This window comes from Prenolepis imparis, unplaced genomic scaffold (assembly GCF_030444845.1).
Source record: "Prenolepis imparis isolate NDT839.2.m4 unplaced genomic scaffold, iyPreImpa1.0 SCAF_11, whole genome shotgun sequence".
Lineage (NCBI taxonomy): Eukaryota > Metazoa > Arthropoda > Insecta > Hymenoptera > Formicidae > Prenolepis > Prenolepis imparis.
Genome location: NW_028141169.1, coordinates 14607019 through 14629866, shown reverse-complemented (window position 1 = coordinate 14629866; position 22848 = coordinate 14607019). Strand labels below are relative to the sequence as shown.

Below are 22848 nucleotides of genomic sequence, written 5' to 3'. Positions count from 1 at the left end.
GCACTAAAACAGCGGAGCAATGCCTACGGTCTGCGAAATATACGAGTGCTGACATACTATTTGATGACACAATGACAGCCACTGTCACACAAGGAAAGTTTCTGGGCAACGCAAAAAATAAGACCCGATTGATTTCAATGTTATCGGAAAAATTTGAGGCTGAAGGTTTTACCGTTAAACAGGCTATAGACGATGCTGATACTCTTATCGTCACAACAGCGATAGAAGTATCTTCTTCCGAAGAAGCTGTGATTGTCGGTGAGGACATAGACCTTCTCGTTCTACTAATTGCTCTAGCTCCACGAGAACGGAATATTTATTTCCTGAAACCAGGAAGAGGAAAAGCCGAACGCAAGATCTACTGTTCTCGTACTTTACAATCATATGGAGGACTTCGAGATAGAATTTTATTTGCACACGCTTTTAGTGGTTGTGATACAACATCGTGTCTCTTCCAAAAGGGAAAACTAAAATGCTTTAAACTATTGAGGCAACGAAAAGATTTACATGATATCGTAACAACATTTAATGATGACAACGCTTCTCATGATGATATTACTCGAGCTGGAGAACGTTTTTTCTTGGCTATATACGGTGCACCTATAACTGAGACATCTTTGAATCGACATCGGTACAATCTTTTCACAAAGTCAGCGTACAAGAGTAAATCGAATTTAGCTTCGTTGCCCTCTACAGCTGCAGCAGCTCAGCAACATTCGTTCCGCGTGCATTACCAGGTACAAAAGTGGCGCGGTAATGAGAAATGCCCTGAACTTTGGGGTTGGAAAAAAATCAATGACTTTCTGAAACCTGTACTGACACTCAAGGCACCAGCTCCGGATTCATTGCTGACATTAATATCATGTAATTGTAAAAAAGGCTGCACTTCATCATGTGGGTGTAGACAAGCAGGACTAAACTGCGCGGCTATATGTGGCCACTGCCATGGTACATCATGTCTGAATTCAAATTCTACTTTTGACATGGAAAAGGAGAGTTCCATTGAGAGGGAGCTTGACGAGAATGATTTCTTCGTGATCGATGCTGAAGATCGAGATGATGATCATAGCCCTGCAGATTCACAACCTCAGGAAACGGCTCAGAAGAATCTTATAGATGACGCTACCCTCAGTACTAGTCGTGTACTACAATTTTAAATAGTAAGAGTTGCCAAATTTTCATATGTACGAGAAATATCACGCACACATTTGATATTTTCTATCTATTTAAATTTTTTCTTACAGATTTTACACCGAGAGTGATTTTTACGATAGCCTGAGACATAAAATACAAATATCCATATATTAAACAGTGTATTACAAAAAAACTATTAAAGATATGAAAAAAATGTATTCGACCTTTTTTATAGAGAATTTAATGAGCTTCATTTTTCATTATAACCTTCAATACGATAGGATCAACGATTACCGAGATATGAAGAAAAAACTGAATTGAAGCACTTTTTTTCCAAGATGGCGGATCGAGCCCTGCAGATAGAGATCCGGAGTTTCAGTATGTTCAATAGTATGCTAAAATAAAGGTCTCCACCAATTTATAGCTTTTTACCGGTTATTTTTTTAAATAGCTATATTTTGATCTAATTTGACTGGACTATCTGGCCGTTTACCAGAAACTTTCGTTAAGAGTTGTTACAATCGCGTCACCGAATAATTACCAGTAATGTTAACGGGAACTACAATATATCTAACACTACGACTTCCGCAAGCACTAACAAGCCCTGTGGTTGTAACGAGTCGATCGGCCCGCGGATATAATTAATCACGCGACGATATTCTTTCGTAGCCCGGGAACAATGGCCGCCGATATGCGCACGGTACACGTGTTACACGAATGGACTATTAGCCGACTGAACCACGAACAGTGCGTGGTCATCGCTTATATACTCCGTTAAGCTCCTCCCATTGGTCGCTACGGAGTGGCTTCTACTGCGCATACGGTCGCCTTCCCAGAGCATCACATTCTACCCATAAGCATGATTTACCCGATAACAAACTTGACCTTGACACAAAATATCCGGATAAATAATGATTCGACATTCTTGACCTTGACATAAAATATCCGGAATAATAACGCCATGACAATCTCAACTCGTGTCATGATTTACCAAGTATATATAATATTTGTTGTGTCAATCTTGACCCTTGTGGTAAAACGTTATCTCTCATCTGGGCAAATCGTGCTTTCACAATCTTAACATCCTGGAACCGTCATAAATGATTATAAAATCGCAAATATATCTAGTCTCGCATACATGTGTCTCGAGAAAAACAGATATGCTCATTACGCATGCACGCGAGTCTACAACGGTCATACAACATTTGAACTCTTATACATAGTCCTTATATATTAAAACATCGGTACGCATAACGCTCAATAAATAGTTCAATAAATAACATGAGCCAATAATATATATGCGGCTTATATCAATGTCTGGGAATGATTCGACTATATATATATATATATATATAACAAGATAATATTTGACTCTATCTTTATATTAAGTGAAAAATGACTCAAATATAACAATTAAACATATTTAGATTAATAAGGTAAGTTACTCAAAATAATTAAAGTATATTAAATAAGTACTGAAATTATATCAACAGATAAGTATATTAAACTTATATAAGTAAGTGTCAATAATAAAGAGTACATGGTAAGGATGATCCCGGTAAGGTAATATATGGTAAGTATTATTATTGGTAAGGACACAAGTAAGTACTTTATTACTATCATAATACTATGGTAAGAAAATCACTCATCCGCCAAGCATTTCCCATTATAGATTCCTCAGCACGCTCACTCTCAAGACTCGCTTGACATTCTTCGTTATACGTTAAGGAGTAGAACTTACTAGAAAAGAGTTTTAATTAACGTAGTCAACAAAACATTGTAAAAAATAAAACATAACATACTCAAAACTGAGTATATACAGGACTATAAAACTAATTATCCTAAAATACGCTATTCGTAGCGTTCAAGCAATGCGGTCAATGCTTCGCTAAGCAATACCGGTACAAAGTTTACTTCGACGAGTATCCCGAAATGGATGACTTCCTCGAACGGCCTTTCTCCCCTCGGGAAGGATGTTCGGTCCTCTCCAGCCTCACTTGGGACTGCACGTCCCTTCCTGGTGTTGGTGGGCGTTGATTCTGCAACGGGGTCACCTGTGATGCCGGTTGCACATGTAGCGTACGCTTTGCCCTCTGTAGTATTTCTCGAAACTGCTCTTCCGGGTCGGGGTTCACGTTGTTCCGTCTCCTGGAATCGACAAACATTACCCTATCCCGTAACTCGGGATGTAAGTTTTATGGGTAATATCCGGTACTTCTGTGTTCTGTCGAATTGATTGTCTTCTCTGTCCTCTCGATAATTCTGTCTCACGACGTTTGACGGTCATGAGCGTACAATCGGATAATTCTGTCCAACTCTCGCATCACTCTTTCCACCGGATTAGATTGTGGATTGTAAGGTGATGTTTTGCGACACTCTATACCTTTGCTTGTCAGGTACTCGGACCAACGGTCAGTAATAAATTGACCCGCGTTGTCAGTTAATATTGTCACAGGTATTTGCATATTACGAAAATAATGCGTTTCAAGGACTTGTATAATCGAATCGAGTTTTTGATTTTTCATCGGATACAAATGTACGAGTTTCGAAAATTGATCTAACAAAACTAAAATGTATTTATTACCCCTTGTGTTTGAGGTAACTGTCCGAATATATCCATCGATATCGCTTTATTCGGCGCATCGGGTAAATCGTAATATTCGACTCCCCTCGTCGGTCTAGTATAATATTTAGTTGCCAAACATTCGTGACACGACGCTACTACATCTCTTACGATGCGCTCTAAATTTTTGATCATAAAAAATCTATTCGCAAAATCGATTACTTTATTCGTGCCAAAATGTAACAAATAATCATGTATTTTTCTAACAAAATCCCATTTGATTTTATCGGGGATAATTATTCGATCTTTCTCGTTGTATATTACTCGAATCAATTCTTCGCGTACAAAATATTTGTCAGGTTCGGTATTTAACAGTCTTTGTAACTCCGGATCGTTATATTGCGCTTCCATCACAACCTTGACCCACCTGTGAGTTTCGACTTCGTCGTCGGGATAACGAATAGCTGCTATACATCTACTCGTATCGCGCTTTTTTAGAAATTCATTACCAACATTATTCCGCAATAATATATCGGCAATAATGTTTTCCTTACCCGGAATGTGTATGACTTCCAAGTCAAACTCTCGCAAGAAAGCCAACCATCTAGCAATTCTTGAACTATCGTCTGCGCAAAATGACAAAAACTTTAGCGCTTTGTGATCCGTGTATACTTTAATAGGTGTACCTAATAACATTACGTGCCATTTGCGTAACGCCCATACGAGAGATAGACATTCTAATTCAGTAATGGTATAATTTACCTCGGCTCCTCGCAAACTACGACTAGCGTAAGCTACCGTAAATTTCTCGTCCGGTTTTGACTTATGATATTGAAAAAGTCTCGCACCTAAACCATTCTTAGACGCATCCATTGATAAACCGAATTCGAATTTCGCTCTTATTATGAACAAACTATTCGCTACGCGAAACGCTTCTTTAATGCTGTTAAACGCGCTTTGTTGTTCCTGATTCCAAATAAATTTTACATCTTTCTTCAAAAGATTTTCTAAAGGCTTGGTCATTTTCGCAAGGTTACCAATAAATCTACGGTCCCAGTTAACTAGACCTAGAAACGATTGTACCGCTTTTTTGTTACGCGGCATCTTAAAATTCTCAATCGCTTGTTTAGTATCGTTGTTCATGTCAACCTTGACCTGGTTAAAAATATGACCCAAGAATGATATTTCTGGTCTAAAAAACTCACATTTTGATTTATTCAGTTTAAATCCAGCTCTACTTAATCTAGACAAAATTATATTTAAATGACGCATGTGATCTGCAATCGAATCTGAAGCTATCAATATATCGTCTAGGTAAATTATTGCAAATTCGTTACAATCATCACCTATGGACTTAATTATCGCTCGCATAAAAGATGATCCCGCGGTTTTCAATCCGAAAGGAAGTCTCTTAAATACAAACGTCTGATTATCAAATTTAAATCCCGTATACTTTTTATCACACTCTCGCCAAGGAATTTGCCAGAATGCTTTGGCAACATCTAGAGTTGAAAATATCTTTCGCGATCCAATACGTCTGAAAATTTCGTCTATAGTAGGTGGTTGTTCATGATCGTTCTCCATCCGTTTATTGATTTCGCGCGCGTCGAGACACAACCGAATCTCACCGGATTTCTTTATTACGACCACTAACGGATTTATATATTGAGTGGCTGTTCGCTCAGTAATGCCCGTTTTCTCCAAGTCAAACAGATGTTGATTCACTTTTTCTCTGTGTATGTCGGCGACTGGATACGATTTCGACTTAAACGGTGCTCTCGATGTTACATGAATTTCATGCTCATAATTATTTACACACCCTATAGTATCCTCGAATATCGCACTATATTTGTTTGTAATATTCTCGAGTCCGATGTTTGACTCGTCTAAAGTCATTACGTTTAACGCGACATTCTTGACCTTGGCTGTTTGATCAAAATCGAGTACCATATTGTACGACAAATTTTTTACCACGTATAAACCATACGAGAATTCGCGATTGTCTATGCTAAATTTGACAAAGATCTTTTTCGCAATCGGCTCCCCCTTCTCCGAGAAAGCTCCTACTAAGTTAAACTTGCGTATGGGTATAACTCATTTCAATTTTTTTGTCGGTCAGTTTATCGTAAAATGTTTTGGTTACCGCCGATATTTGCGCACCAGTATCTACTAATCATTTTACACTAACCGTATCAAATTTGACCGTAGTATAAGGTCTACGACTACGTATCACGTTCTCTTGATCCTCGCGCGTAACCTCATCCACGTCGCGAAGAATATTTCTCGTTCGTATTATATTTAGTTGATAATCCGGGTTTTTGTCATTTTCGACCTCCGAATTTATATCTATTTCGCTATTATGTGATTATCGTCCTCTTCGTACGAATTATATTCATCCGAATCTACTGATTCAGCGCTTTCACTATTTTTATCGATTACCGCTACTTTTCTGTTTGCGTTCGACAAAGTTGATTTATCGCGTTGTCACGAAACGACGAAGAAGTCTTGTCATTCAGTATTTCCGTAATCCGAACCGAAGTTGGCGCACGACCTCCGCTCGAACCCACGAATTTGTTAGGATGATATTCAACCGCTCTACCGAATTTATCGCTCTGTCTATTATCACCGTAACGAGGTTGACCGCTAAAACGGAATATATTACCCCGATTTCTTTCATTATTTTCCGCGATGTTTTTGCGGTTTCTCTCCTCGCGATCTCTTTTGAAATCATTATCAATCTCGTCGAAAGTTTAATAAAATCTTCGATATTAGATGCGGTCGTCGGTCTTATCTCGCGTGTTATATTGGTACCAAAATGACGTCTAACACATCTAATAATCTCTTTTCCCGACAAAGATGGTTCTAAATTTTTCGCTTGTCTGGATAAATCCAGAGCATAATCGGCCATTGACAATTTTGATTCCGCTCGATTATATTTACCGATATAAATTTTTTCTCGCAATCGCGCCTGTTGTTTGTCGCCCCAATAATGATCTTTAAACGCGAGAAACGCTTCTTCGATGTCGAACGGGTCTCGAACGTCGAACCAATTCGAAGCTGACCCCCTAAGACATTTACCGAAATAATGCATTTGATCGGATCATTTATACCCTCGTACCGAGCTGTACGTTGAAATTTTCTAAGAAATTTCATTGGGTTCTGTGTGTCGTTTCTACCCGAAAACGTTATGTCTTCGAATGAATCTTTAAGCCATCCGCCTCTGGGTAGTTTGAGGTTACCAACGATATTATTGTGGTTCGGATGATCATTGTTTTCGATCAATAAATCGCGATTCGCGCCACCGGTATCACACGAACGCAACCCTGACCTGCGAACTTGATGAGCAAGTTCGTCAGCAGATATTTCCGCCATTTTTGTTCGCCTATCTATTTCGTCGAGTCTCAACATCATAGCGGCAAACATTGACTCGATATAGTCGTTCCTACTCGACGACAAGCTTGCACCTAAGCTTGTTATTGTGCTACTAGATGCCTGTTGCGATTTACCTGCAACAGCATAAACTTTTTCGGAAGTTATCGCGGTCACACGCTCTTCCGGACTATGGGTTACCGTAGGCTCGCTAACGCTTTTCGCGGTTGGTTTCCCCTCCGCGTTTTTAGCCTGTGATCTTGTAGTCACTTTTTTACTAGGTGATCTCTCTACACACGACATGACGATATTAATTCAAAACGTTTCGCAAGGTAAATTTCGAGCTCTCAGTCTCGAGCCAAACTAGGTAAACGCAGAGATAAACACTTATGACTAGCATAAGCATGAATGTTTACCTGTCTATGCTCTCTTCCTTTCCTCTAGGCTACGTAGGAGTTACTCACTATCGCAATTACAAGCAAGCAAAGTTATTCTGATTTTGACGTCGTGCAAAATCAGAATATTAGAAATAAAATTTTACTTCAAATTTGACTTCAATGTCAATCTCGACCTCAATGTCGAATATAATCTGCTCATTTATGAGACTTATTTTAGTGTATTTCATCATTATTTTTTTAATGAAATATTGTGCAACTTTTTGCTTGCTTGTTTGTCTGCTCAACACTGTGAGACTTACTGTAATAATTTATAATGATAATGCAACTAAGCCTACAAATCATTTATTTGCTCATTCACGTAAGACTTTATCTTTTGCTCTACCTTGAGACTTTTTTATTTTGCTCGTTTACGTGAGACCTTTTATTAGAGGTAATATTTGCAATTATGCTTCTATCGCGCCTATTTTATGGCAATTTATTTATCTATCAATAAGATTTATATTAACGTAAAATTACTTCAAACAACACTTTGATCTTATTAGAGCTCCCCCGACAGCTGTACCTTATCGATAATCTGTCGCGGTTTTCACTTTACGTATATCGTTTACGAGTTTACGAAATTTCCGGATATATGTTGCGAAACGGATTGATACGCGTTACAATCCTTATTGTCGTTCGCACTCCAGAATAACCTTACACACTTGACTTCCGCCGTCACGACATAATTTATCGCGCACGCGATACAGCGGTCCTGTCACGGTCGCCAAAAAACGAAAAAACGTGACACTATTCTGTTAAGTTTAGGTACGTCCGCTTTAATAAGGTCTATTTCCCAACAATGAGAAATATCGAACTCAAATCCGAAGTATACAAGCCCTTGAGTCGCGTGTGTGCGAACAATATACGCATTAATTACTGTGACCGGTCGACTATGACTCGAATCAACAATTTTATAATATTTGCCTCTCTGGCTTATTTCACGAGGTATCAAGTACTCTGACTCATCTTATATAAATGTTCCCTTTCAGGTTCTTCACGGTCGCCAGCAGTTTTGACCACCAAACTGCAAGGTTGGACCGGAACGTCAATGCGCCACGCCGACAAAATTCCACTCGAATATAAGCGCCGAGTTGTCGTACACCTTCTCGCTCGATCACCGTCGTTCCCTCTCACCATATGCCGCAATATAAGTTAACGACGGACAAGGACTAGACAGTAAAAGGTTTAGCAGGGAGAAAAAGTTCAAACACGCACTTCGATTCCAGTAAATATAATATTATTTATTATATATGAGGAAATTTTCCTCTCATATGAATCCACCGGATCCACAATGTTTACACAGGGTAACCTTAACCCCAAGGACGATGCTGTGCGACGTCTTGCTACAGTCAACACTATTTTCCACACGGGAAGTTCACGTGATCACGATTTATGTATACGTACGTCACAATGACGACGTTTATTAATATGTTCGCTCAGCGCCGCGGTAAAGCGTGACGATTCAATATAGAACAGAGTCCATGCACGAGGTAGACAAACACTCGCTTCGCGGTTGCATGAATTATGCTGGCCCGAAAGTATATCCAGCTTTGTTAGAAACCGGCAGAAAAATATCTCCGAATCGACCAGGCTGACACGTTCAGCTAACTAGCTTTATTTAACGAGAACGTATTCCCGGGACAACGACTGTCTTGCTAATATTACGAGTTCCCGTACGAACCAACTTTACGTCGGTTGACCCGCTACTCAGACATTACGCCGACTGACCCCGAACAACGCGTGGTCCTAGCTTATATAATGTTAAGCTCCGCCCTCATTATGCTACGGAGCATCGCCATCGCGCATACACTCTGAATCCGAGTGAACAAAATTAATACGCGACAAAATTTACCCGCGTCTGTCTTGACCTTCACACTGACAATCTCGATCTCTCATAAATTATCAAGTATTAAATAATCCATGTCAATGTTGACCTTCACACATATTATCGAGTATAAATTATTACATGTCAATGATAACCCCTCAAATATTATCGAGTATAAAATATCATATGTCATTCATGACCCACAACAAATAATGACAATATAAATTATGTCATGTCAATCTCGATCCAACATGTCAATTATAATATGCCGGGCAAAATCAGTCTTGTATCATTATAAAAGAAAAACTGGAAGTATCATGTTATATCATTATTCCACAGAACCGCATACATAAGTCTGCAGAAAAACAGAAACGCTCCAAATATATGCATGCCTTTCTATTTACGTCATTCAACATCTTATAACATTCATATATACATTATCTAGCCCGTTCATAAACCCGCGTATATAAACTAATAGGTTAATATCAATAAATAATGTATAAATATTCAATAATACTCTTAAAAAATTGCAGCACTTTGAACAAAATAAAAGGAATGACCAACAAATATCAGGATCATATTTCGGTAATTATTCATTAACCCAGATAAAATATGTTCTCCAAAAGTAAGTATAATATTATTCTAAGATAAAATATGTTTTGCAAAATTAATTAAATATTAAGGTAAGTATAAATAAAATTTGTTTTATATAACAAAAGAAATTAATAGTTTAAAATATTGGTTAGGATGAAAAGAATAAAGACATAATTAACCCCCACTTGGTCAGGTGTAATTACCTTGGTCGACAAAGTCACACAAGGTAATTACACACATTTTATGGATACATATATTTTATTATAAATCAGGAAGGTTTAATGTGCAGCTGCTATATAATAGTATTTCTCCTTCATATATTAACTTTGCATTCAAGCAAAATAAAATCTCTTCTACGCATAGTACAAACATATCACATTCTGTTGGCGCGGACTAGAAAGATTATCAAAATAAGAGAACGTAGTCAAATAACATTTGCAAAATATTGCACGTAACATCATATAAACTTATTTAGTAAATCGTTACTAATTTTTTCTTGTCAAAACTAAAAAAACTAATAAAATAACAAAATTGATATATCTAAATATCAGACAAAGTGTATAACTGACTTAAAACTAATGTACGCAATATATGCGTTCAGTCTTTCTTGTCGTGCTTCAAGCACATTTTACCGTAGAAAACATTAAGAATCGTTTTAGCCGGATGATGCCTTCCTCGTTTTACTTCCTTCCTTCTTGGAAGCGTATGGTGTTCTCTCCAGCCTTACGCAAGGCTGAATATCTCTACCCGGAGTTGGCGGGCGTTGAGACTGCGTCGGGACCACCTTTGGCACCGGTTGCAACCTTACTTTCGCCCTTGTCAATTATCTCTGAAATTATAACCGCATCAGTGAATTTCATATTCATGAGAGTTTCGGGATGAATATATCTTTTGTGTCGTCGATTTTTGTTCGCAGGTATTAGCCTATTAGGACTTTTTATATCAGATGTTACATGGATTGGCGAACAGAATCTTTTTGCGGCGACGGAGGGAAGATGTTCGTCGATACTGTCGAGATCCATACGAATTTGTGCTTTTGATACAACGAAAAAATTTTTCCGCCTTTGCCACGATTCTTTCGCCAAATCCCAATAAACATTTTCGTTCTGAATAGTCTGTCGTCCTGTGTCACTTAAAGCCTTTTTTTCATGACGTTCTTTTTTTTGTCTTTCTATCCTCAATGAATATTTTCGTTCTAATAAGCGTGGTTTTAAATATTGCTCCAGTTTGGCAATAAATCGAGCAGGATGTGTGTTTATTTTTTGTTCAAATAACAGGTACTTGATCATTTTAAACTAATTTTCTGCTACAGCATTTGTATCACGCAGAAGTCCGACATGCCGAATGATTAATGCTGACCACAAAGGGAAAAAAGGCATAATATGTTCAAGGACATATTCGATAAACTGTGGACAGTAGAACGGATTTTTTATTTTTTCGGGTTCTTCATGCCCGCTGTTCACGATACTGATCTCGTTGGCTTTTTCGGCGATATAAATTTCATTAAAATATCGATAAAATGTGGAGAACCGTGACGCAATTTCTTTTCACTGTTCAGGTAATCGTCGTCGATTATTTCCTCTCGAATCTTCTCCGTGTAACAATCGATCTTTGATGCGTGCATATTAGATAATCGATGCAATTGTTTTTCCAATTCATCTGATATAAATTGGGTTTCGAAAACAGTTATTCCACACTTAAATACTGCCTGCGCTTCCGTTAGGTTTGTAGTGTGGATGAGTTTTGTGATAAGACACTGCGCAGCGCAAAGGAATCTTCGGTCCTTTAAAAGTTCGTTGCCTTTTCGTTTTACGGTTCGTAATATATGGGTGGAACAGACATGAACTATCGTGAAGTTTGGAATGCTGTTAACGCTTTCGGAGCGAAGTCTATGGGTCCGTTCGGTTTCACGCATTGAACGCATACATCGCAGTCAATGCGCTGCGCGCATTAATATCGTTCCGTTTTGTTAATGTGGCTATGCGCTCGTAAGAAACGGAACGACTTTTGATGCGTTTGTTTTACAAACGAAAATGGATGCTAATTATGGATGATAAAAAAACATTAATAACGATAGCCTCATTTTTATTATTAAATAATGATAATGATGAAACCAGTAATAGTGATTCTAGTGAGAGTGAAAATGAAGATGAAAATACACTTTTTAATTTAGAACTTGAAATATTATATACAATATTAATTATTAACGAAACACGTGGAGAGATGATGTTTGTGGAAAAAATATCAGATTATGTAGAACGAGTTATTCCTGGTTATTCAAGAACAATATTCAAAGAACATTTTCGGTGAATAATAATTATATAATTATATATATATTTTTGTATAAAAAAATGAAAACATGAGATAAAATTTTTCTTGCAATATCATACGTAGAAAAGTAGCTGTAAATTATTACAAAATTTAATTGTTTTTATTACTTTTTTAAATTTTCATTATAGTTGAACTTTTCTATTTTAGAATGTTTCCTGAAACATTTGAAATGGTGCTGAGAATAATCGGTCCAGGATTACATGCTATTAATAATGCATTGATAGAAAATGCAACTAGTAGAAAAACAATATCAGAGGAAAAACAATTACTTATTGCCATCTGGTTTATGGCTACACCTGATTCTTACAGGTATATTTTGATGTGATTCAAAACAACGTATTCCTGACTTAATTCTAAGATAATTTTTCCTTTATCAAAATTTTGTCCAAAGCTTATAATTTTTAAATTATAAAAAGAAATAATTATAGCGAATTACGGAACAAATACAAAAGTATATACTGGCTAAATGTCATTTAAAAAGGGATAGCATTATTTAATTTACATATGACATTATTGTAGATCTATAGCGACGAAATTTGGTGTAGGAAGAGCAACTGCTTTTCGAGCATTACGGCGAGTAACATATGCTCTACATTGTGTTTCACCTCGTTTCATTAGATGGCCGAGAGATCAGATTGCTCTAAATGTGATGGAACGATTTCAACAATCATGTGGCTTTCCCAATGTAATTGGCGCTATCGATGGCACGCATATTAAAATCCGAGCTCCCGTTGAAGATGCAAACTCTTATATTAATAGAAAAGGATTTCATTCTATCAATGTTCAAGTTGTGTGATTCTCTGGGCCTATTTACACATTGTTATGCTGGGCAGGCGGGATCTGTCCACGATGCTAGAGTATTTCGGAACTCACCGGTAGCTCAATTTCTTGAATTGCCTGAGGAGTATTTTCCGAATGATTCCCATATCATCGGAGATACTGCCTACGGTATTCATCCACATATAATGGTGCCATTCCGAAATAATGGCCATCTTACAATTCGACAAACAAATTATAATTATTGTTTGTCATCAACAAGGATGGCAGTTGAAAGAGCAATAGGGTAATTAAAAATTCGTTTTAGAATATTATTAGATTGTTTGCCATTAACTGATATAAAAAAAATTCCAGAATTTATTATTGCATGCTGCGTACTTCATAATATTTGTAAACTTCAAAATGATGAAATGCTCATTGGCGTATATGAACATGACGATCAAATAAATCCCATTGTATATGATAATGCGGTAAATTTAGGCAATGAAAAAAGAAATAGAATTATGAATGCCTTGCCAATGAGAGTGTAAGAGAAAGTTATATATATACATATATGTTTAATAAAGTTTTTTTCTTATTTGAATTCTTTTGATTTCTTATTTGACATTTTTCTTCTTCTTACATTTTTAAATTTTTATAATAATATTATAAATATATATTATTATATTTATATATATTTTAATCTTCTTTATTAATTTTCAAATTATTTATATTTATTCAAAATTTTGGAATAATTGAAAAATACAAAAAAAGAACAATAATTAATAAACTCTTAACTACTTATAAATAACTCTTGAAAATAGTAATAGGATAATTAGAATATAAATAGGATAAATAAAGTAATAGCTAGGATAAAAAGATACATTTTACTTCTTCGCAGCAACTATAATAGCTTTTGTAAAATATTTACTAATGATTGCTTTATTTTCATTCGATCTTCGTGCATTTTTTCACGTTCAGCTCTTCTTTCTTCGTGCCTTTTTTGTCTACGTTGTTCGCGACATTGATTCTCTTCATTCCTTTGAGTCTTCATTATTTCTCTTTTTTGACGAATATTTTCAATGTAATTTTCTAAAATGGTTTCAACTCTCCTTTTTTTAACTGGATCTAACGTATAATTTATAAGATGTAAGAAAATAATATTAAGAAAATAAAAGCCCTTGCACAATGTCAAGTATAATAGACAATAGAAACAGAGAATAGAAAATATCCATCAATAGAAAAAGAGAATAGATTTTATTACTTTGGACTTCACGAGCTGGTGACAATGAGGCACTCGACATAGCCGAGGTCGAGGGTACAGGTGATGTTGGACCATCACTCGAAGCCTCAGAAACAGGTTTAATACTAGCTTTCTTTCCAAATATCGAATCCATCACCTAATCAAATAACAAAAGATATAATGTAAGGAATAGTTTCTTACAATTGAAACGTTAGTATATTAAATGTGTGCATGTTTATAAAACATATAATTACTAATAAAAACGGCCATGAGCTATGGCAATTGCCGCTCCGTTTGTTTTGATCAGAAATACTTTTATATGTACGCTTTAGTCCTGCCAACTTATTTGAACACTGCTGTTCACTTAAATTATATATCTGATTGGTTTCCTTTATCGCCATAGCAATTTCTGCCCACAAAATATTATGACGCTTAAAACCTAATAGAAATTCTTCTTCTCTCTCTCGATATAAATCTAAAAGCAGAAACACTGCACTCTCCGGCCATGAGAAACCCTTTCCAAGTTCATCTAAAAATATCATTAAAATACATTTTAATTGTATATATTTTTATATCGAATTGTATATAATTGTATATCAAATATATCATTGGAAGAGTGCTTAAAAAAACTAACCTGAGTCTTTCAAATTGTTTGTATCACAATTATTTTTATTAGAACAACTTTCATCAGGCTGCGGAGTATTTGGTGTTTTTATCACAGTATTTGATTTTTTTATCACAGTATTTTGTATGAGTTTTATCAAGGAACTTTTGTCTTTATAGAAAAATATTTATATATATATACGTCAATTTAAAAATATAATTTATTTATTTATAGAATACATTTTGTAACTGTATATTTCAAAAATAACTAACCTGAGCCTGAGCTTTTCAAATTATTTGTATCACAATTTTTATTCGAATAATTTTTATCAGGCTGTAGAGTATTTGATTTTTTTATTAAAGTATTTTATACAACTTTTATCAAAGAACTTTTGTCTTTATAGAAAAATATTCATATACATACCATTAATTTAAAATATATAATTAAAAATATAATTTATTTATTTATAGAATATTATTGTAATCATATTGTTGCGTCTCCCTGGACGCCTCTTGCAATTCTCCCGAGATATCTCACTCACACAAGCACTCTCACTCGCGCGCGAAATAAATCAAGACACAGTTGTGAACAGATTGGTGTTTAATGGAGTGACGACCCTTTGAGATACAAATAGAAGAAGTACAATTAATATTGGGAAATTAGTCAGAGGTCTCGTAACGTCAAAACAGTATGACAGCTAGACCAAGACTGACATGGCGAAGGAAAACAAAAGTAACCCGGGGGTTGTTTATCAACAACCCTCTTGACGACGATCTCCCGGAAACATATAGGGGATGATCTTGAAATATAGATCTGAGAATGAGGATGCAGATCCGAGGGGGCGCAACACTACCCCCCTTCTCCAAGATTGTCGTCCCAACAATCCAACACGGAGACTGCTGAAGATCCAGGACACTGACGCTAATTCCAGGGCATCGACGATTCTCCTGCTCTTCCCAAGCTGCTGCTATGGGTGGTCGAGCGAAACGCCTGGTCCCAATCCTTGCGTCTTCTTTGTCCGGACGAATTCTGCCCTCCCTGAGCTGCTGCTACAGGTAACCGGGCTTCGCCCTCTCTTCTCCGTACTCGAACGGTGTCTTCTGAGAAAAGTTGGCCAGACTTTTCCCTACACCCGCCGAGGTAAAAGAAAATCCCTGCCGTCCTCGCTGTTGTTCTGCTGCTCCCACTGAACTGTCTTCCGGGGAAACATCGAAGAAGAAACGTCGAATCTTCAGACAAGGGGGGGGGGTATCATCCGTGGACCCATCGTTCCTTGTGGACTCCCCAAGTCCCTGCCTCGGCATTTACGTCCCACGGGAAAACCACGGACCAAAAACCGTGGGTGAGACAGTCTTCTCAATCGAAGAATCAAATGATCGAAACGAAACAAATGGGAAGTCTCCTTCTGGAAGGTGTCAGCTGTTCTTGAGCTTCGGCCACAGGAACTTTCTCAGGAGATTCTTCTCTTACCGAAGACTCAGACAAACCTCTCGAAGACTTCAACTGCAAAAGAAAAATATTCCTTACGCAGTACAAATTCAATAATAGAAATACGCTCATACACGCACACACACCATACGCCCCCATTTCCTAATAATCTTTATGGGCTCCAACCTAACTAACAATTAACAATATTCCTTTCTAAAAATAAAGCTAATCTATCCGCGTGAACCACTTTCTTCCTATGTCTGGGCGTTTTTTGGATACAATACACCACATCGTTGAACTTTTTCACTATAGAGAAAGGTCCTTCCCAATTACTCTGTAACTTAGGAGCTTTACCTTTGACTCTTTGGGGGTTATAAAACCAAACTCTCTCTCCCTCCTGAAAAAGAATCTTTCTAACTCCCTTATCGTACCAATTTTTCACCCGAGAAGATTTAATAATCATCTTCTCTCTAACTTCAGAATGTATTTTATCTAATTTTTCTTTCAAAGTTCTAGCGAAATTTCCTAACGAAGACGATTCTTCTTCTTCCGGTCTAGGAGGATTTCCCCGTAACAAATCCACAGGAAGTATTAAATCTCGACCAAAATATAACTCCGCAGGAATCATCCCTGTGGTTTCGTGTTTTGAAGATCTGAAAGCAAGAAGGAACATGGGAATCCATCGATCCCAATCTTTTTGATTTTCAGAAATATATTTCGCTAGATAATTGATTATAGTCTGATGTTGTCGCTCGACTTGTCCATCAGACTGAGGATGTAAGGCCGAGTTTTTCTAATTCCTAGAAGTTCCATTAATTCTGCGAAGAGTTTTGACTCAAAATTCTTCCCTTGATCGGTGTGTACCTCTAAAGGTACTCCATGTCTTGAGACAAATTGATTGATGAAAATTTCTGCCACCGTTTTTGCCTTAATATTCTTCAGAGGAAAAGCTTCTACCCATTTGGTGAAGCAATCTACGATGACAATCAAATATCTATTCCCAGATAAAGTTGTTGGAAGTGGACCTAAAATATCCATCTGAACTCTCTCGAAAGGATTTCCAACATTATAAACTTGCATAGGAGATTTTCCCTTTCCTGTGGGGCCCTTCTTACAAGGGACATGTCACAACTATCCGGAACCGATTTGATTCTTCTTCAAATATGTTGTTAAATACACAAATCTAAAAGACACGTATTTTTTTATATGTGCGGATATTGAGTTTTAAGGGGTGAAACACCCCTTTAAAGAAAAACGGTATTTTTCTTTAGGATCGAATATCTGGTAAACTATAAGAGGTAGAAAAAAAAGACGTACAACAAATTTTAATGGCTTGAAGAGTACTTTAAAGTTATATGAACAAAATTTTGTTATTTTTCTTTTTTTTAAATACCCCCATCACTTAATTTTTTTTTTTCAAAATTAAAAAAATTTTTTTACCTAATTTAAAGCTTATTTTTTTCCAAATTCAATCATGTGTAATAAAGTTATGTTACGAAATATCATTTTCGATAATTAATTATAAACGCTCACGTATATACACTCATCCATGCTATGTGCGTAAGTAATTACCGTCGAACAATAAGATATATAAAAAATGTTTATATATAATTTTTATTTATGTTTTCTATGTATTTATAACTGCGTATTGTGTATATTTAGATTAAAAAAAATATATATTTGCATTTTATATTATTCACTCATTATATACATTACAATAATGATATTCGACAAAAAAATGTTTCAAGCATAATGACTTTTTGCACCAAGAACATTTTACTACAGCTATATTATTGCAACCTTCGATATCACATTTTGTTGACGTTTCGTCTAAACTAAAGTGTACTGGATTTTCAAATTCGTCTGGTCTTTCATTCGTATAACCACTTTTAAACCACGAATATTTAAATAAGTTTTGATATCGTGAGGATGACAATTGATTATGTATCAAAGATTGCAATTTTATTATATGATTTTTCTCGCCTATTTTTCCATTGTAAGTACGAGGTTAATTGATAATTAATCAAATGGGACTCAGTGATCTCAAACCAAGAGATACTGTTCCGAAAAATTAGAAATTAATTTTCGCGCTTGGCTCTATTGGCCGACATCTATAACATCAGATCACATTTATTTATTTATTATTTATTATATTATTTCGTTCATGTAAATTTATATTACTTTCCAACAGTAAAACCGCATCTGAAAATCTTTTAGCAAAATTTTTCCAAATTCTGAATCCATAAACATCTTATGGTTGTATTTTCCCTGTAGTTCCTTTCGGTATTATCATAGTAGTAATATGTGTTCCTGGAGGTGTTAAATCCGAAATAGTATTGGGGCAATGTCCATGAATCAATAAGAAGAACGCTATTAGGACCAATGTTTGCAAAATAAGCTTCTTCTAACCACATTTTAAAATGATCTGTATAAAATATAAATGTTAATTTAATAGTTTTTTATGACTCTTATTAAATTGTTAAATGAAATAAGTTTGTTAAAGAAAGTAATTATAAAAGGAAAATACATGATGTCATTTTACCAGATTTCGATGCTTCTACAATAACATTTTCTGGTTTAAATAAATTTTCTTCTACTCTTGGTCCAAATTTACCATTAGCTTCTTTTAATACAATAAATAAAGGTGACAACAAATTGCCATTACAGGATATTATTGGTTGTATCGTATATGAATGGGTTGTTGATGATATGGATTGCACGACACGTTCTACCTTTTTTTCTCCCTGGTTAGACAATGATCTTCCAGAATGAATTTCCAATTGGAAACCACTTTGATCTGAATTGTAAATATTTTCAGACCCAAACTGTTCAATAAGAGGTTTTACTATTTCCAGAAAATCATCAGCTGATTTTTGCAAATCAACAGAATCTTCTAATGTTCTTCTAGTGACAAACTTCGTAACTTTTCTTGAAACAATTCGGTGAGACTTCTTGAATCTTGCTATCCAACTGTGAGATGCTTTAAATATAGGATTTAAATTTCCTATTTCTTCTTGAGCTTATAAAGCCCATCTTTTTAGATCAATGTCATGAACCATGAATCCTGATTCAACAGCTGCAGTAAATTTATCATGTGTAAATTTGGAGATGTAAGATAATTTTTTTATACGACTTCCACCTGATTGTATTTGTTCTTCCCATCGCCTTAACTGACGTTCAGATGAAACTCTTCTAAATTTACTTTGTACTACTTTTAGAGGACGATTCCTTTTTTTGTCATTACTGTTTTCATCAGTGTCCCGATGTCGCCAATACTCAACAGCTCGTCTTTTATAAGAACTATCAAAATTTGTATCATCATTTGAACAATGAGGACGAGAATTTAAATTATCTTCATTCCATGCTTCTTCGTCATCTTCAATTATTTCAAAACTATGTAATTTATAAGGTTCTTCATAATCGAGATATATTTCTTCCGTTACTTCCACCCCATTATAAAGAAAAACGCTATCCAGCAATATTTTTTTTATGTTTTCCTTTAATTCCACTTCTGCTTCAGTTACTGGCGTTTCTGTTAGATAAATTAAATTTATTGACATCAATAAAAGTCTAACAACGTTAAGCTGATTGATAATCATATTCAAAGATGTTAAATTTTGCTTTTTATTGCAATAGAAAAACAGTTTACACAGATATTATTACAACGAAAAGACATTACTGAAATACATATTATTACAACGAAAAGACATTACTGAAATACATTGGCTGTGAGAATTATGCTGCTACATGAACAATTTATATTAACTTATCAGAAACACGTAATCACATAATCTTATGATTCATTTAACGTAAGATATAAAATTTGTTTATGCCAAATATTGCGACATGTATTTATTTGCAAAGATTCAATTGTAAAATAATTTTATTATAGAATAAAATTGTTTTTAATGTTTATAGAAGAAATTAAATATTAAAGAAATAATAAAAGAACTGGGGGTATATTTAAAATAATTCTTATTAATTATATTTAAAAATGTTTTTAAAAATTTAAATATACACAATACGCAGTTATAAATACATAGAAAACATAAATAAAAATTATACATAAACATTTTTTATATATCTTATTGTTCGACGGTAATTACTTACGCACATAGCACGGATGAACGTATATACGGGAGCGTTTATAATTAATTTTCGAAAATGATATTTCGTAACATAACTTTATTACACATGGTTGAATTTGGAAAAAAATAAGCTTTAAATTAGGTAAAAAAATTTTTTTAATTTTGAAAAAAAAAAATTAAGTGGTGGGGGTATTTAAAAAAAAAGAAAAATAACAAAATTTTGTTCATATAACTTTAAAGTACTCTTCAAGCCATTAAAATTTGTTGTACGTCTTTTTTTTCTACCTCTTATAGTTTACCAGATATTCGATCCTAAAGAAAAATACCGTTTTTCTTTAAAGGGGTGTTTCACCCCTTAAAACTCAATATCCGCACATATAAAAAAATACGTGTCTTTTAGATTTGTGTATTTAACAACATATTTGAAGAAGAATCAAATCGGTTCCGGACAGTTGTGACATGTCCCTTGTTAGAAATACAAATTTTGCAAGACTTACACCAATTTTCAACATCTTGTTTGTAAGTCGCCCAATAGAAACGTTTCCGAACCTTCTCTAAGGTTTTATTTATTCCGAAATGACCTTCCGAAGGAGAATCATGTACTTCTTCAAGGATCTCTTTCACTCGTTTTCGAGGAACAATTAATTGAAGAAAGCTAGATTTTAAACTTGGGGCTTCCCACTTTTTGTAAAGGATTCCATTCTGAAGAACTAATGCATCCCAATAAGTCCAATAAATTTGAGCGGAAATATCATGGGTCATTAAATCGGAACGAGGTGGACGTGTGCCTTCCCTTTTTCCTCGAATAATAATAGTAACACTTGGATCTTCCTCCTGGTCTGTAAAGGAATCCTACGGGGTGCCTGTTTAATGGGGAGAGAGTCTTTGACATTTATAACATGTTTAATAACGTCACAATTTCCAGCAATAATATTGCAAGAGAATAAATCTTGAAATTCGTTTAAGAAAATAATAAAAGTTTCTTTTTGAATTTCTTCCAAATGAATAGAACTTTTTTCATAAAGTTGGTTTAGAATAGACGGGATTTTTTTAGAAAAATTTTCCATTCGTGAACATTGAAAATCTTTTTCAAACGTAGATTCATTAAAAGCTTCATTAAAAACATTGTCTAAATTAATTATCTTAAGAAAATCAATTCCAAGTATATATTGATCATTTATTTCTGCAACAAATAAAGGAATTTCAACAGAATAATTTCCAATTTCGATCTTTACTTTTACCAAAAATTCGATTGAAATTTTCTCTCCCGTCGGATATTTCAAATTAATATTTTTAACTCGAATTTTTTCAAGATTCTCTTCTATCAATTCACTATTTAATAACGAAACGTCGGAGCCCGTATCTATTTTAAATAAACAACTTTTTTCCATTTACTCTTCCAAAATACGAAAAATAATTTCTCTGTTCCATCCTCCTAACACTATATTCTACAAAATCAAAAGTCGGGGTGTTATCCGCAAAAGTCAAACTTTCCCCGAAAAGCTCGACTAATTCGAGTTTCCCTTTCCGTCGGGACACTGAAAACGAAGATGTCTTTCCGCAAGACCAACATTCCTTCTGTTTAGAGGAAAAAGAGGAAAAATTATTCGCTTTCTCTCCCGAATTTTTCGAGAATTCGTCCTTCTTTTTCTCCGCGTAAGTTCGCGCGTCGTTCCTCTCCGCCTTTTAATAATTTTGCCGTTCAAAATTCTTATTAAACCTCCCGTTATTTCCGAAATTTTCTCTTTTCCGATCGTAATTTTCTCCTTGAATAATTTTAATAGTCTTTGCTCTTTCAATAGCCAAATTTAAGGAGGTTATCCCCTCCAATTGAAGAATTCTTTTTACAAAACCGTCTAATAAAGCAGAAACAAATTGAGCGCAAGCAATTTTATCGCGGACCGCGAAAGGACATTCAGGATAGGCGAGTCGCGATAATCTTTCGAGTTCGGCTCCATATGAAGCGAAATCTTCCCCGAATCTTTGCTTCCTACTTGTGAAGAGAGAATAATAATTTTGTGTCAAATTCCCTTCCCCAAAAAGCAACTCTAATTTTGATCTTAATTCCGCGAAGGTTATTTCTTCAAAATTCTCGACATTTTCTAATACGGTTCGCGCCTTTCCCCTTAAATTCGCGGCGAGAGCAATCGTTTTCGTTTTATCGTCCCAGTTATTTGCAATCGCTATCAAAATAAATTGAGAGAGGAACTCCCGCAGCGGAACTTTTCCGTCGTATACATCGGGCTTTAATTTAAAGTGCGTTTTCGCGCGGAAATCGTAATTCGGATCACCCGCGATAATCACGGCACTCGCGGTACTCGCGCAAGCTCTAGGATCGTTTTGCGTGTCTCCGCAAGCTCTATTACTAGAAGGACTTAGCTGTTCATTCTGACGTGCTGAAATTCTCGGCTGTAATCGGTGCAGGTGATAATCCTTCTCTCGAAGAAGAGCCTCGAAGCGAGCTTGTTGTTGTTCT

General features: G+C 35.4%; 1 pseudogene; it reads right to left on the bottom strand.

The window, feature by feature from the left end:
* Positions 1–17980: 17980 nt before the first annotated feature.
* LOC145943001 (uncharacterized) lies at positions 17981–19883 on the bottom strand (annotated as a pseudogene).
* Positions 19884–22848: the final 2965 nt, after the last annotated feature.